This window comes from Stomoxys calcitrans, chromosome 3 (assembly GCF_963082655.1).
Source record: "Stomoxys calcitrans chromosome 3, idStoCalc2.1, whole genome shotgun sequence".
Classification (NCBI taxonomy): Eukaryota; Metazoa; Arthropoda; class Insecta; order Diptera; family Muscidae; genus Stomoxys; species Stomoxys calcitrans.
This window is the reverse complement of record NC_081554.1, coordinates 197,782,633-197,795,015: the sequence shown is the minus strand read 5'-3', so window position 1 is coordinate 197,795,015 and position 12,383 is coordinate 197,782,633. Positions and strand designations below refer to the sequence as shown.

The 12,383-nt window shown below is 39.6% G+C and overlaps 1 long non-coding RNA gene across 1 annotated transcript in view; it reads left to right on the top strand.

Annotated features, from left to right (window-relative positions):
- LOC131996374 (uncharacterized) overlaps positions 1-12,165 on the top strand; it is a 204,047-nt gene extending 191,882 nt beyond the window's left edge. The window contains exon 3 of the long non-coding RNA XR_009397823.1: positions 12,145-12,165. This is a non-coding gene — a long non-coding RNA (uncharacterized LOC131996374). The remainder of the gene's footprint in view (positions 1-12,144) is intronic.
- The last annotated feature ends 218 nt before the right edge of the window (positions 12,166-12,383 follow it).

Below are 12,383 nucleotides of genomic sequence, written 5' to 3'. Positions count from 1 at the left end.
GCTCCCACATAAACCAATCTTCCAAATATACTTCTCGAGCCTCTAGAAAGCGTAATTCTTATCTGATGTGGCTGACATTTTCTACTATGACGTTTTCTGTGACATTCAAAAGATGGGCTAAGTATGGTTCGAATTGGTTTAAAACCTGATATAGCTCCCATATAAACCTATCTCCCGATTATACTTCTTGAGCCTCTAGAGGGTCCAATTCTTAACAAATTTCGCAGAAATTTTGCACGAAGACTTCTCCAACATCCAAACCCGCATCGGTTCATAACCAGTTATCCAAAAGCATAGCAATTCTTATCCATTATACTTTGTTTGTCTACAAAGAGATACTGGGAAAGAGCATGACATATACATATATGGTGGAGGGTATATAAGTTTCAGCCCGGCTGAACTATGACGCTTTTACCTATTATTTTATTAACACATGCTTTATTTTTTATTTAATGGAGGCCACCGTAGCCGCCATATAAACCGATCTCCCGATTAGACTTCTTGAGTCTCTAGAGGGCGCAATTCTTATCCGATGTGACTGAAATTTTGCACGAAGTGTTCAGGTGTGACTCCCATTAACTGTGTCATGTATGGTCTAAATCAGTCCATATACTGGTATAGGCGCCATATAAACCGATCTCCCGATTAGACTTCTTGTGCTTCTAGAGGGCGCAATTCTTATCAAATATGGTTGAAATTTTGCTTATGTCGTTTTGGTATGACTTTCAACAACTGTTCCAAGTATGGTCCAAATCGGTATATAATCTGATATAGCTGCCATCGGGGATCAGTATACCCCGAGATTGAATTTTTCAACTTCAGGAGGGCGCAATTATTACTCGAATTGGAGGTGGTGTTTTTCTATGACTGATGTTTTCCTATTTGAAAAAGTCATTAAAAGAACTGGACAAATGCGATCCATGGTGAAGGGTATATAAGATTCGGCCCGGCCGTTTTTACTTGTTTTTGAATTCCTTTTTTTTACACTTAAATAATAATTGATAATGGCAACTCTGTTCGTGACCCTCTTCTGTGGCACAATACTGCTGCAAATAAATATTTAATCTGCAGTTTTCCTTTTGTTATCCTTCTGTGTTTTCTGTCGGTGCATAGTTTCATACAATTCTTTGTACGCTTTTTCCAAGCGCCAAACCATGGATGGCAAGTTGGGAAATCTTTGCATACCATAGAAGTTAAAGAGCTTCACATTTAAAATTGGATTTAAGGATTAAAAAAAATTACTGTTACAAGAGAATTTTATTGTTGTCTGACTAGAAGTCTAGAAGAAACGCAATTTAGTTGAAATCAAATCAGAGTCAGATTTTTATAAAAATAAATTTAACAATTGTAATAAAAACAACTCTCAGCATATTATATTGAATTATTTGCTAATTATTCACAAGGAAAACAAATCACGAAAGTCGACAGTAGACTAGAATTTTGAGTTATTGTTTCAGAACATTTGTTATAATTACTAGTAAACAATCTGAGAAGCCTTTGCCAACAGTTGGAATGTTTTTTATAGATATTTTCCTAATAATTACTGATAACTTTCCTTCTTCTGTTTTTTTTTTTTTGAATGAGGTGAAACAATCATTTCAGTATTGAATATTCAAATGTTTTGGTCTTGGTTTCTGTTATTGCTTAATTGAGCACACCAATAATAATTCGTAGAATTTGTTCAAATCAAAGTTACTTTTCTGTTACTCTTCTGTTGATCTTCTTTATGGCTTATTAAGTTATTTTTCAAAATATCTTTGGTATTCAAATGGACGGCCGAGCATCCTCCAACAAACGATAAGCCCCAGTTTGTCTTTGGGGCACTTTTACTATTGCAGTTTCTAGTTACTGCTAAATAACCAAATTACTCTTTGTCCCTTGGCAATATCCACTTCCGGTCATTTACTTACATTTTTCATTATTTTAAGTGGCCTTTGTATTCGTTTCGCTTTGTCCATTTCTCTCTGCTCTCGTTATTGTTGTTCTTCTTTTTCAACACAGCAATGACGACAATCAAATCTGTTTATCTTTGAAAAGCTTTCTACAGTTTACAAGGATAATTCAACAGATTGAAAAGATGCCGCAGCGATGCAGGTCGTCGTATCCACGGCGAGTAAATGAATGAAATCTGTTTCAATCTTTATTGGCTTGGCTTTATCCGCGTACGGGTTTGGGTGGGTGGTTTTGACAATTTTAATTGAATTCTGTATTTCATGGTGAAATGCTGGATGATTACCTTGTTGTCATGGTGACCTCGAACTTTCGCCGACAACGCACTTCATAAGCACAGAGGCGTATTTGTTGCCGCGTCCTATAATAGTGTTGACACAATGGTCTTAATTGTTATTGGTGGCAATTTAAAGCGGCCGACCAGCCGAAACATTTAAATTTTAAATGAATAGGCTGCAATACCAGTATAACAATTTCACTTAAAATTTTATGAAACCAATGAAAGAGGGGATTAGCGAAATGCACAGCTTGATAGGAAGCTTTAATAAATCGGTTGCTATTCACAAAGGGCAGTATATAGTTGAATGAATGCGTTAAGCTTAAAATGACAAATCATATAGACAATAGTTTTATTGGAAGAACTTTTTAAAAATAAAATATCAACTGAAGTGCAGGAAATAAAAATATTTTGGGAGGATACAAAATTTACGATTGATTGTCAGAAAAAAAATAGAATTACAAACGATGTGGAGAATTAGGTGTAGGTATTGACGAGTAGTAGGTCGATCCTAAGAAAGGATGATTTCATCATTCCATTTGCAATACCTCATAATTTTGGTCATAAATGCCATCAATCAGTATATAAATTTGTGACCATTATGCTCAAAGCTGTGAGATGTGACGATTTTACATCATGATGTTTACGACAAGTTTTGGCCTTTTGACGCTTGACGATGTCTGTATTAAATGCCATCACGGATGTCTTCGTTTGAAAAATAATAAAAATTAGAGAAGAGAACATTTGAACGCCTTATTCACAAAATTCACTTAATGTAGATTTGAAATAAGTTTTGTTGGACGGAGGTCACCGTAGCGCAGAGGTTAGCCTGCGCCGCCTATGACGCTGAACGCTTGGATTCGAATCCTGGCGAGACCATCAGAAAAAAAATTTTCAGCGGTGCTTTTCCCCTCCTAATGCTGGCATGCTATGCCATGTGAAAACTTCTCCCCAAAAGAGGTGTCGCACTGCGGCACACCGTTCGGACTCAACTATAAAATGGAGGCCCCTTATCATTGAGCTTAAAACTTGAATCGGACTGCACTCATTGATATGTAAGAAGTTTGCCCCTGTTCCTAAATAGAATATTTATGCGGAGGCCATCGTAGCGCAAAGGTTAGCATGTCCGCCTATGACGTTAAACGCCTGGGTTCGAATCCTGGCGAGACCATCAGAAAAAATTTTCAGCGGTGGTTTTCCCCTCCCAATGCTGGCAACATTTGTGTTGTACTATGCAATGTAAAACTTCTCTCCAAAGAGGTGTCGCACTGCGGCACGCCGTTCGGACTCGGCTATAAAAATGTGGTCCCTGAGCTTAAACTTGAATCGGACTGCACTCATTGATATGTGAGAAGTGAGAAATTTGCATTTTTGCGTTTTTTATTGGACGGATTTGGACGGATATCCTTTATAGAACTGACAAATAAACCTATATTTTAAGACTGGTACTATGTTCATTTTTCACAGTTGAAGACACATCTATTTTTTGGTACGGATTGTTTTGTTACTGATCTTAACATATCTGCAAGATTTCATTAAAATCGGTTCAGATTTGGATATAGCTCCCATATATATGTATCGCCCGATTTACACTTAAATGGCCGTAGTAACTAAAATTTTCAACTGATCTGCACAAAATTTGGTATGGATTATTTTGTTACTGATTTTAAGCTATCCGCAAAATCGGTTCAGATTAAGATATTGCTCCCATATATGTATCGCCCGATTTGCACTTATGTGGCCGTAGTAACTACATTTTTCAACCGATGTGCACGGGCTGGCGCGGGCTGTTATGTTACTGATTTGAAGCTATCTGCAAGATTTCATCAAAATCGGTCCAGATTTGGATATAGCTCCCATGTATACGTATCGCCCAATTTGCTCTTAAATGACCTTAGTAACAAAAATTTTCAACCGATCTGCACAAAATTTGGTGCGGATTGTTTTGTTACTGATCTTAACATATCTACAAGATTTCATCAAAATGGGATCAGATTAAGATATAGCCTCCATATATGTATCGCCCGATTTGCACTTATGTGGCCGTAGTAACAACAATTTTCAAACAATCTGTTCGAAAAATGTCGGTTCAGATTTTGATGAATCATATACATGTATCTTTTGCGCGATCTTATAATTGTAGGGTGTAAAATAGTCTGCTCGGCCCGACTATTGCCTTTCCTTACTGGTTTTATATTATAATACTTTTATTAAAATTTTTGTCAAGAACACCTGTTAGCACTGATTATGCTATGCGATATTGTGATGTCCGTCCGATGTAGATCGGGCTACAACCTGATTTAGATTCCATACAAATCGATGGCCCGACTCTTGAGCGATTTGATGGAAATTTCGCTTAAAGTATTCACTTATCATAACCGGGTCATAACCTGATTAGCTTCTAAATAAAACGATCTTTCGGTGTATGTTCTTGAGTCCTTAAGGATTAAATAATTGTCTGATTTAGCTGAAAAGTACGTTGATGATGGCCTCCAAAAAAAGAAATACGTTTCGAAATCACCATCCTCCAATAGTAATCATATCACGCTACCTGGTAGCTTCTGGGTCACTTTGGCACTTCTGTTGTGAGTTAGTTAATTGGAATACATATATATTTTATAAACACAAGGCTTAAATGTTTTCATGTGAGTTCTCTTAAACAGCATCCTTGTAGGCCAATCTAGAGTTAAATAGCTATTTTAGTTTTTAAACGATTAAAATGCTATTAATAAAGCTAGCCATTCGCCTCCCTCTTTATGCATGCCTTTAGAATTTTTGGGAAAAAAAACCTAATTAAAACTTGGTAGAACAAAAAAGAAATGGCTTAACCCTAAGCCAACCCTCAATGATACAGCAGCCCTTTCATTATGAGTACAGCAGTAAAAGTGCAAATTTATGCAAGGTGCTTTAAATGTTAAGTCATTATAATTAGCTTGAATTAAATATTAAAATTAATCACCTCTCGCTCATTGCTCGGAAGAAATTTTCATTAATTCATTAATATTTATCACAACCCAAAGTGACTGACGGGGGTGTGGTGTGGAAACCCACCTACTCATCAACAGCAAAGGCACTGCTACTGACACCAATTATCTCTCACATAAAATGGAAAATAATGAGTTAGTGTGGGCGTGTAAGGGATAATGGAATATGCTGTTGTAGGAGCATGAGCTTTATGTAAATTTAATATCGCCAACTTCTGTTGAATGGATTAACTTGTGGTATTAAGCAGGAAATGCCTTATATAATAGTTGTTTCATATGCTAATAACAGTTTAATATTAACACATAACACATCACATGGGCTTTGATACTTCTACATAAGGGTGTATTAACTTTGAGGCCACTTTGTATGATAAATAAATTAAATGTTTGGTGCTACCCATATTTTACTGATGTACCATATGGCATATAGATTTCTTTCCTTCATTGGCCTTTATTGAAATTTGATGTAGAATATTTCTCTCATTGACATCATCCTCTTTAAGTGAAGATTCTTGGGACTGTATGCAATGAGTTTGGAAAAGTTTAATGGCTTCGTTCGATTTATTTCGAGCTTTCTTAGAGATCGCACTATACAAGTCGTTATAGATGGGTTCTCATCCAATGAGCATAAATCGACCGCAGGTGTACCCCAGGGCTTTGTTCTTTCATCTTCTCTTTCCCTTATTTTCATCAACGATCTGTTGAGTCAGACATGGAATCCGATCTACTCATTTGCGGATGACAGTAATCTCTATCATTCATTCTCATTCGACAATAGGCCGAGTCTTCGAAAGATTGAGGATAAGATGCTGGGACAATCCTGGCAGAGTGTACCATCTATAGTACATTCTGCCAGGATTTGTTGGGCATTTCTGAGTGGGATCGAATGAATCGAGTAGATTTTTAATGCACGGAAGACTAAGTCCTGCTTGTTGTCACACAAACGATTCGCTGATCCATTACGATCATCTTTGTCTATTAACGGTATAGATGTTGAGCAATAAGAAGCTCTTGATGTTCTGGGCATTAAAATACAAAGTGATGTACGTTGGGCTATAAACGTATTTGTCGTAAGTGTCGAAAGAAGCATTCAAGTGTTTAAGCTACCTTAAAGGGTGTTAGAATATCTTAACTTTGTCTTATCTTGTTAACATCTACACCACTGTCCGAAAACGGAGTACAACTCACATGTATGGGCTGGAGCTTCAAAATCATCCCTAGAGCTAATGGACCGTGTACAGAGGAGAGCGATAGCATTGATTGGGGGCAGTAGGGTATCCAACTCTATTGCCTCCCTTGAACATTGTCGCAATGTGGGTTGTTTGACGCTTTTCTATCGGTACTTTCATGGTGTGTTTTCGTCTGATATTCGTCTTCTTAATCCTTATAATGGTGTTTGTCTGGGATACTAGACATTCCAGGAACTCACACCGGTTTGTTGATTGGCCAGCGGCTGCACAATGCATTATAGAGAGAATTCTTATTTCTTCTTCCGGCTAATGTTTTTCCCACCCACTTTGACATCCAGAGATTTAAGACAAATGTCAATAAATTCCTAATTTCCATTCGCCAACAATGATAGAAAAAAAATTACGAAATTGGTTTAAAAAATAAATAAAATAAAATTATTTTGTGGTATGATTTTTATTCCCACCACCGAAGGTTGGGGGTATATTAAATTTGTCATTCCTTTTGCAACACATCGAAATACCCATTTCCGAAACTATAAAGACGATCTAGCAATGTCCGTCCGTCTGTCTGTTGAAATCACGTTACAGCCTTAAAAAAAAAGAGATATTGAGCTGACACTTTGCACAGATTTTTTTGTTCACAAGCAGGTTAAGTTCGACGATGGGCTATATCGGACTATATCTTGATATAGCCCCCATATAGACCGACCCGCCGATTTAGGGTCTTAGGCCCATAAAAGCCACATTTATTATACGATTTTGCTGAAATTTAGGGTATCCTTTTTCAATTTGGCATAGATCGGTTCAGATATGGATATAGCTGCCATATAGAACGATCCTCCGATTTAGAACGATCCTCCACATTAATTGTCCGATTTTGCCAAAATTTGAGACAGTCAGTTGCGTTAGGCACTTCAACATCCTTCTTCAATTTGGCTCAGATCGGTCCAGATTTGGATATAGCTGCCATATAGACCGATCTCCCTATTTAAGGTTTTGAGCCCAAAAAACGCGCATTTATTGTCCGATATCGCCCAAATTTGGGACAGTGAGTAAAGTAAGCCCTTCGACATACAATGCAATAAGGCACATATCGGTCCAGATTTGGATATAGCTTCAATATAGAACGAACTCTAGATTTAAGGTTTTGGGCCCATAAAAGACGCACTTCCAATCCAAAGATCGACCCGGCCAAACTTGACGCTATTTTACTTGTTAAAATTCTCTTTTTTGTTGTAGAGTGCTCAGAAATCTCTCCACTGGTTTCGGAGATATTCGACTTTAAATTTTTTTTTGTTGAAATTTTGCCCAAGATTAGCTTCGTATTTTGCGATTTATGAAGGCATTTATGTATTTAAATTTCAAAGAGTTACCTCTATGCGTTCTCATTTGATATATTTTTGACAATTTTTTTTTTAATTCAATCCCACTGTGTGACGCCAGCATCACGAGGGGATAACCACAGCAGACAAATTTTTCTGATGTTGCACCTGGATCCGAACTCAGGCGTTCAGCATCGCAGGAGGTCATGCTGTACGTGCAAGACTGTATGGAAACCCTGTCAGACAGCTGTGATCTATGTGGAAAGTCAGACGCCACTGAAGACTATAGCATTGATATCATATCAGGGCGAAACTTATAGAGAGAAGCAGGATCATCTATGGGATGGGACAATTATTTTGGGTCCCCGTCCATGTTGGTGGATGGGGGAATAGGGTTGCCGAATAGCTTAGCACAAATGCATCCAAGACGTATGTGGGCCATGCTGCGGCATCGTGATAGTCTGGGCCATGGGTACTTCTCAGATCCACATTGACTAATCTAGTTTGCATATTTTTTCTCTTCTTTCAAAAACATTTTATAAAAGTACCACAACAGACTCAACTTAATAAAATCGTTACAACTGCTTTCTTCTGCCAACTTTACCTCAAATGAGAGTCCAAGATTTGTACTCTGTTCTACCTCCAAAAACCTTACGTTGGCATTCGATTTTGTGCTTTTGGGCATAAATGTGCGCTTCCAGTTTTTGGGGGTAAGAGATTCAAGGAGGGTCGCTCCTCGTCATGATCCTATAGGTGAGCAAACTCGTTTCGGTCCATTGGACTGATCGCCACGGGAACGTGTTGCCCATTGGTTATACCTCACCTTGTCATATCGAACATAATGGCACTCAATATTTATGCAAAAGCCGGTGTCGCTCGGCCCATCTCTGAGAACCCACACTCGATACCGCTGATTGTCCGGAACTGCAATAAGAGTTTCTCCGTCCCCTCACTGAACCCCTACACTCGATACCGCTGATATTCCGGAACTGCAATTACAGTTTCTCCGTATGCAGCACTCCCCTATCCGCAACCTGCGGGCATGCCTGGTAGCTCCCAGCTAAGCTCCTCATGGTAACAATGAACACCACGGAGCTCAAAGTTCAAGACGGTCTGTTACTCATAGTTATCCCGTGCCGTGCCGATATCAGATGTGTACTCTACACCTAAAGACCATTCATTTGACTACCATTTAGTCCTGGTTGGTCAACAAACCTGCCTGTGTGGCGTAAATAAAATAATTAATTTTCATCAGGGGTAGCTCCCTGACTGTAGATTGTGTGAAAATTTCAGGAAAATCGATAAAGCCTTTTTATACCCTACACCATAGGATGGGGGTATACCAATCTAGTCATTCCGTTTGTAATATTCGTCTAAGATCCCATAAAGTATAAATATATTCTTGATGGTCTCGACGCTCTGAGTCGATCTAGCCATGTTCGTCCGTCCGTCTGTCGAAAGACGATAGCGGTCGAACGCGTAAAGCCAGCTGCTGAAATTTTGCACAGATACTTAACATTGATGTAGGTCCTAGGCAATTGCGAATGGACCATATAGGTTCAGATTTAGATATAGCTCCCATATAAACTGTTCTCCCGATTTGATTTCTTGAGCCCTTGAAGCCGCAATTTTTAACCGATTTGGCTCAAATCATGCATGTAATTATAATATCCAACAACTGTGCCGTTTACGGTGCGAATCGGTCTATAACCTGATATAGCTCCCATGTAAACCGATCTCCCGTTTTGACTTCTTAAACCCTTACAAGCCTCAATTTTTGTCCGATTTGGCTGAAATTGAGCAAATAGTGTTTTGTTATGACTTCCAACAACTATGCCAAATACGGTCCAAATCAGTCTATAACCTGATATAGCTCCCATTTAAACTGATCTCTCGATCATCCTTGTTCGGGTTTGAGAAGGCTAGGATTGCACCCAATATGTCCTTGTAGCGAAAAATAGCTCATGGCTTTTCATGTTCCCACATGTGGGCGCGACGATTAAGTTTTGTACCTGAATAATTGCAAGTCCTGTGACTTAATTTAATTTTCTCTTTTCTACTTTTCCCCTGAGCTGTGGTGTTACTCAACTGTTATTCTGCTCAATTGATTTTTTATTTTCAAGCAGCCAACAGAAAGGAGTAGCCCACATACGTGCATATATGACATCTATCGTCGCATGATTGCAGCTCACTCCCACACCATCTTCCTTTGGTTAATCAAAGGCAAACTTCCCACATAGCAAATGATAACGAACCTCTCTGCCCACCACTGACACACCTAGTATAGTGGACTCTTTGATGGTAGAAGTCATGATGTATGGTCCTCCGAGCCTTTTGGGGCATTTGATTCCTTGTGCGCTGTGCGTTGAATAATTGAATTTATGCATAGTTGATGGCGTTCAGGGAAATATGAAACTTTTTGTGTTGTTGCCATTGCCTGGATTGATTCAAGTTGATGCTGAATATTCTACCATGTGAAAATTACTACTGGAATTCGTAGCATGTTCCCAGAAATAGGATTTGAAATTTTCCAACGAGATTTTAATGCAAAGGCAAAGTGGTGGCATATTGATATTTGGTTTGGAATTTGTAATCATCAGTGGGGGATAAATTGGTTTACAATCGAATTTTAAGTTACCTATGAACGATTGCTGTTTTCGATTATAGCAATCCAAAGGGTAAATTTTGAAAACTTCTTGGAATACCAAGTAGAAGGTGTAAATAAAGAAATTATGGGCATGGTGATTTGGTTTTTACACAGCTGTTAATGTGGTGGAAATAAGAAATTAATGAAAAGTTCCATCTGAGATTGTAGATTACGATGTCCATTTAAAACACCATATCATGGGTTGGGGCCTATTGTAGCCATGATACAGTCTTCAATGTCAAAGATATAGACCATCCGACATGTGAGAGCTATAAGCAGCACGCGGGCTGTAACTTTGAACTTCGATCTGTGTGGGGTTTATCGAAGTCCGAAACCTACCGGGCGCGCCCACAGATTGGAATGCTCCATACTGCAGCCTTGGACAATCAGCGATATCGAATGAAGAATCTCAGTGAGAAGTTCGTCAGGCAGTCTCAGATACATACTGATATTAAGTGTATGAGAGTAGACCCCCAATCCAGTACCTGACTCCATCTTGGAGCCATCTCTGTAGATCGGCCTCCTTCGGTCGATGACCGGCCATAGAGTCTTCACAGTCCGGCAACCATCTACCGAGTCCCACCTCGCCATCCATGTCGCCCCGGCCCTCCCATCTACTGTGTTCAGTAGCTCGACAAATGGCACGTAGGCAAGATCGATGACTGATCCGCCCGGCGCAGACGAATTCCTCCTGGCGCACTTGTCCACCCTCTCATTTCCTGGAATCCCCTCATGCCCAGAAACCCATGTCAGCGTCACATCGTGGGCCCGGAGCCTGTCCAGGGATTCCAAACAATCCGCCACTCATCTCGACCTCACCATCCTCGGACGCTAGACTTGAGCGCCGCCATTTTGTCCACATAAATTCTGTGTTTCGAGGGCGGTAAGCCCCTTACCAGAATTTCTCTTGCGGCCACTGCAATGGCACAGACCTCTGCCTGAAAGACCGTTCAGTCCGGAGACTGAACCGGCAGTCTCAGAGACACACTGATATTGAGTGTAGAGAGTAGACCTCCAATCCAATCCTTGACTCCATCTTGGAGCCATCTGTGTAGATCGAGGTCTCATCCTCCTCAAGTACACCATCCGCCCTCCATTCGTCCCTCTCAGGAAAACTAATCGCAAATGCCCTCACTCCAGTCGTCACTGGTGCCAGGTAGTCGGAGAAATGTGGCTACAACATACACAGATATAGACCTGAAAATACCCAGTTGTCCAGCCAGTAACTTGTGCCAGGTAGTCGGAGATCCTCCTCTGTCTACCCTCGGTATCCATAACACCCATAACCGAACTGTGGCCGCAACCATCCTCCTTTAGCATGCCGAGCTCGCTTAGCCTAAGCGCTACCCTGGCGGCGCAGTTCCAAATATAGGCCCCAATAGGCTGCATAACCAGCATCGACTCCAGGCCTGCCTGTGGTGCGGATCTCAGTTTCCCTTTGATACCGACGCAGGCCAGTCTCTGGACCTTCTCGAACTCCCTTGCACGCGTCCTCTTCCCTACGGCATCCCACCATACAGTGCTCCGAATTCAGCGTTTGTTTACACTGTATATAAACAGAAGTGGAACTAGCCCTGATTACTTTGGAGCTAGTGGATAAACTGGTTTGGAACTAGACTACTGAGTTGGTACAAAAAACTTAATTTATAGCATTGGGATACAAAGTATGTTCGCTCGAGTCGTCACTAGTTTTTAAGTTACTATTTGTTATTTTTGATACGTTTAACGTTTCCCCATCAATTTTTAATTGTATTTTAAAATTTTTGTTTTTCAGGTTTAATTATTGTTTACCCTGTAAGTATTTTTTATATTTTTTGGAATTACTTTCTTTTAATATTCTTAATCGAACCATTTTTGATGAACGTTATGCCATCATATCTGCTTTATCTCCCTTATTTTTCGTTCAAATAAAAATAATGTTATCACCCAAAGACGTACCTTTGCTATTCATTCAAATGAAATATTTTGCCACTTAATCCCAGAAAATCTCTCTTCAGAATTACGACAAACTCG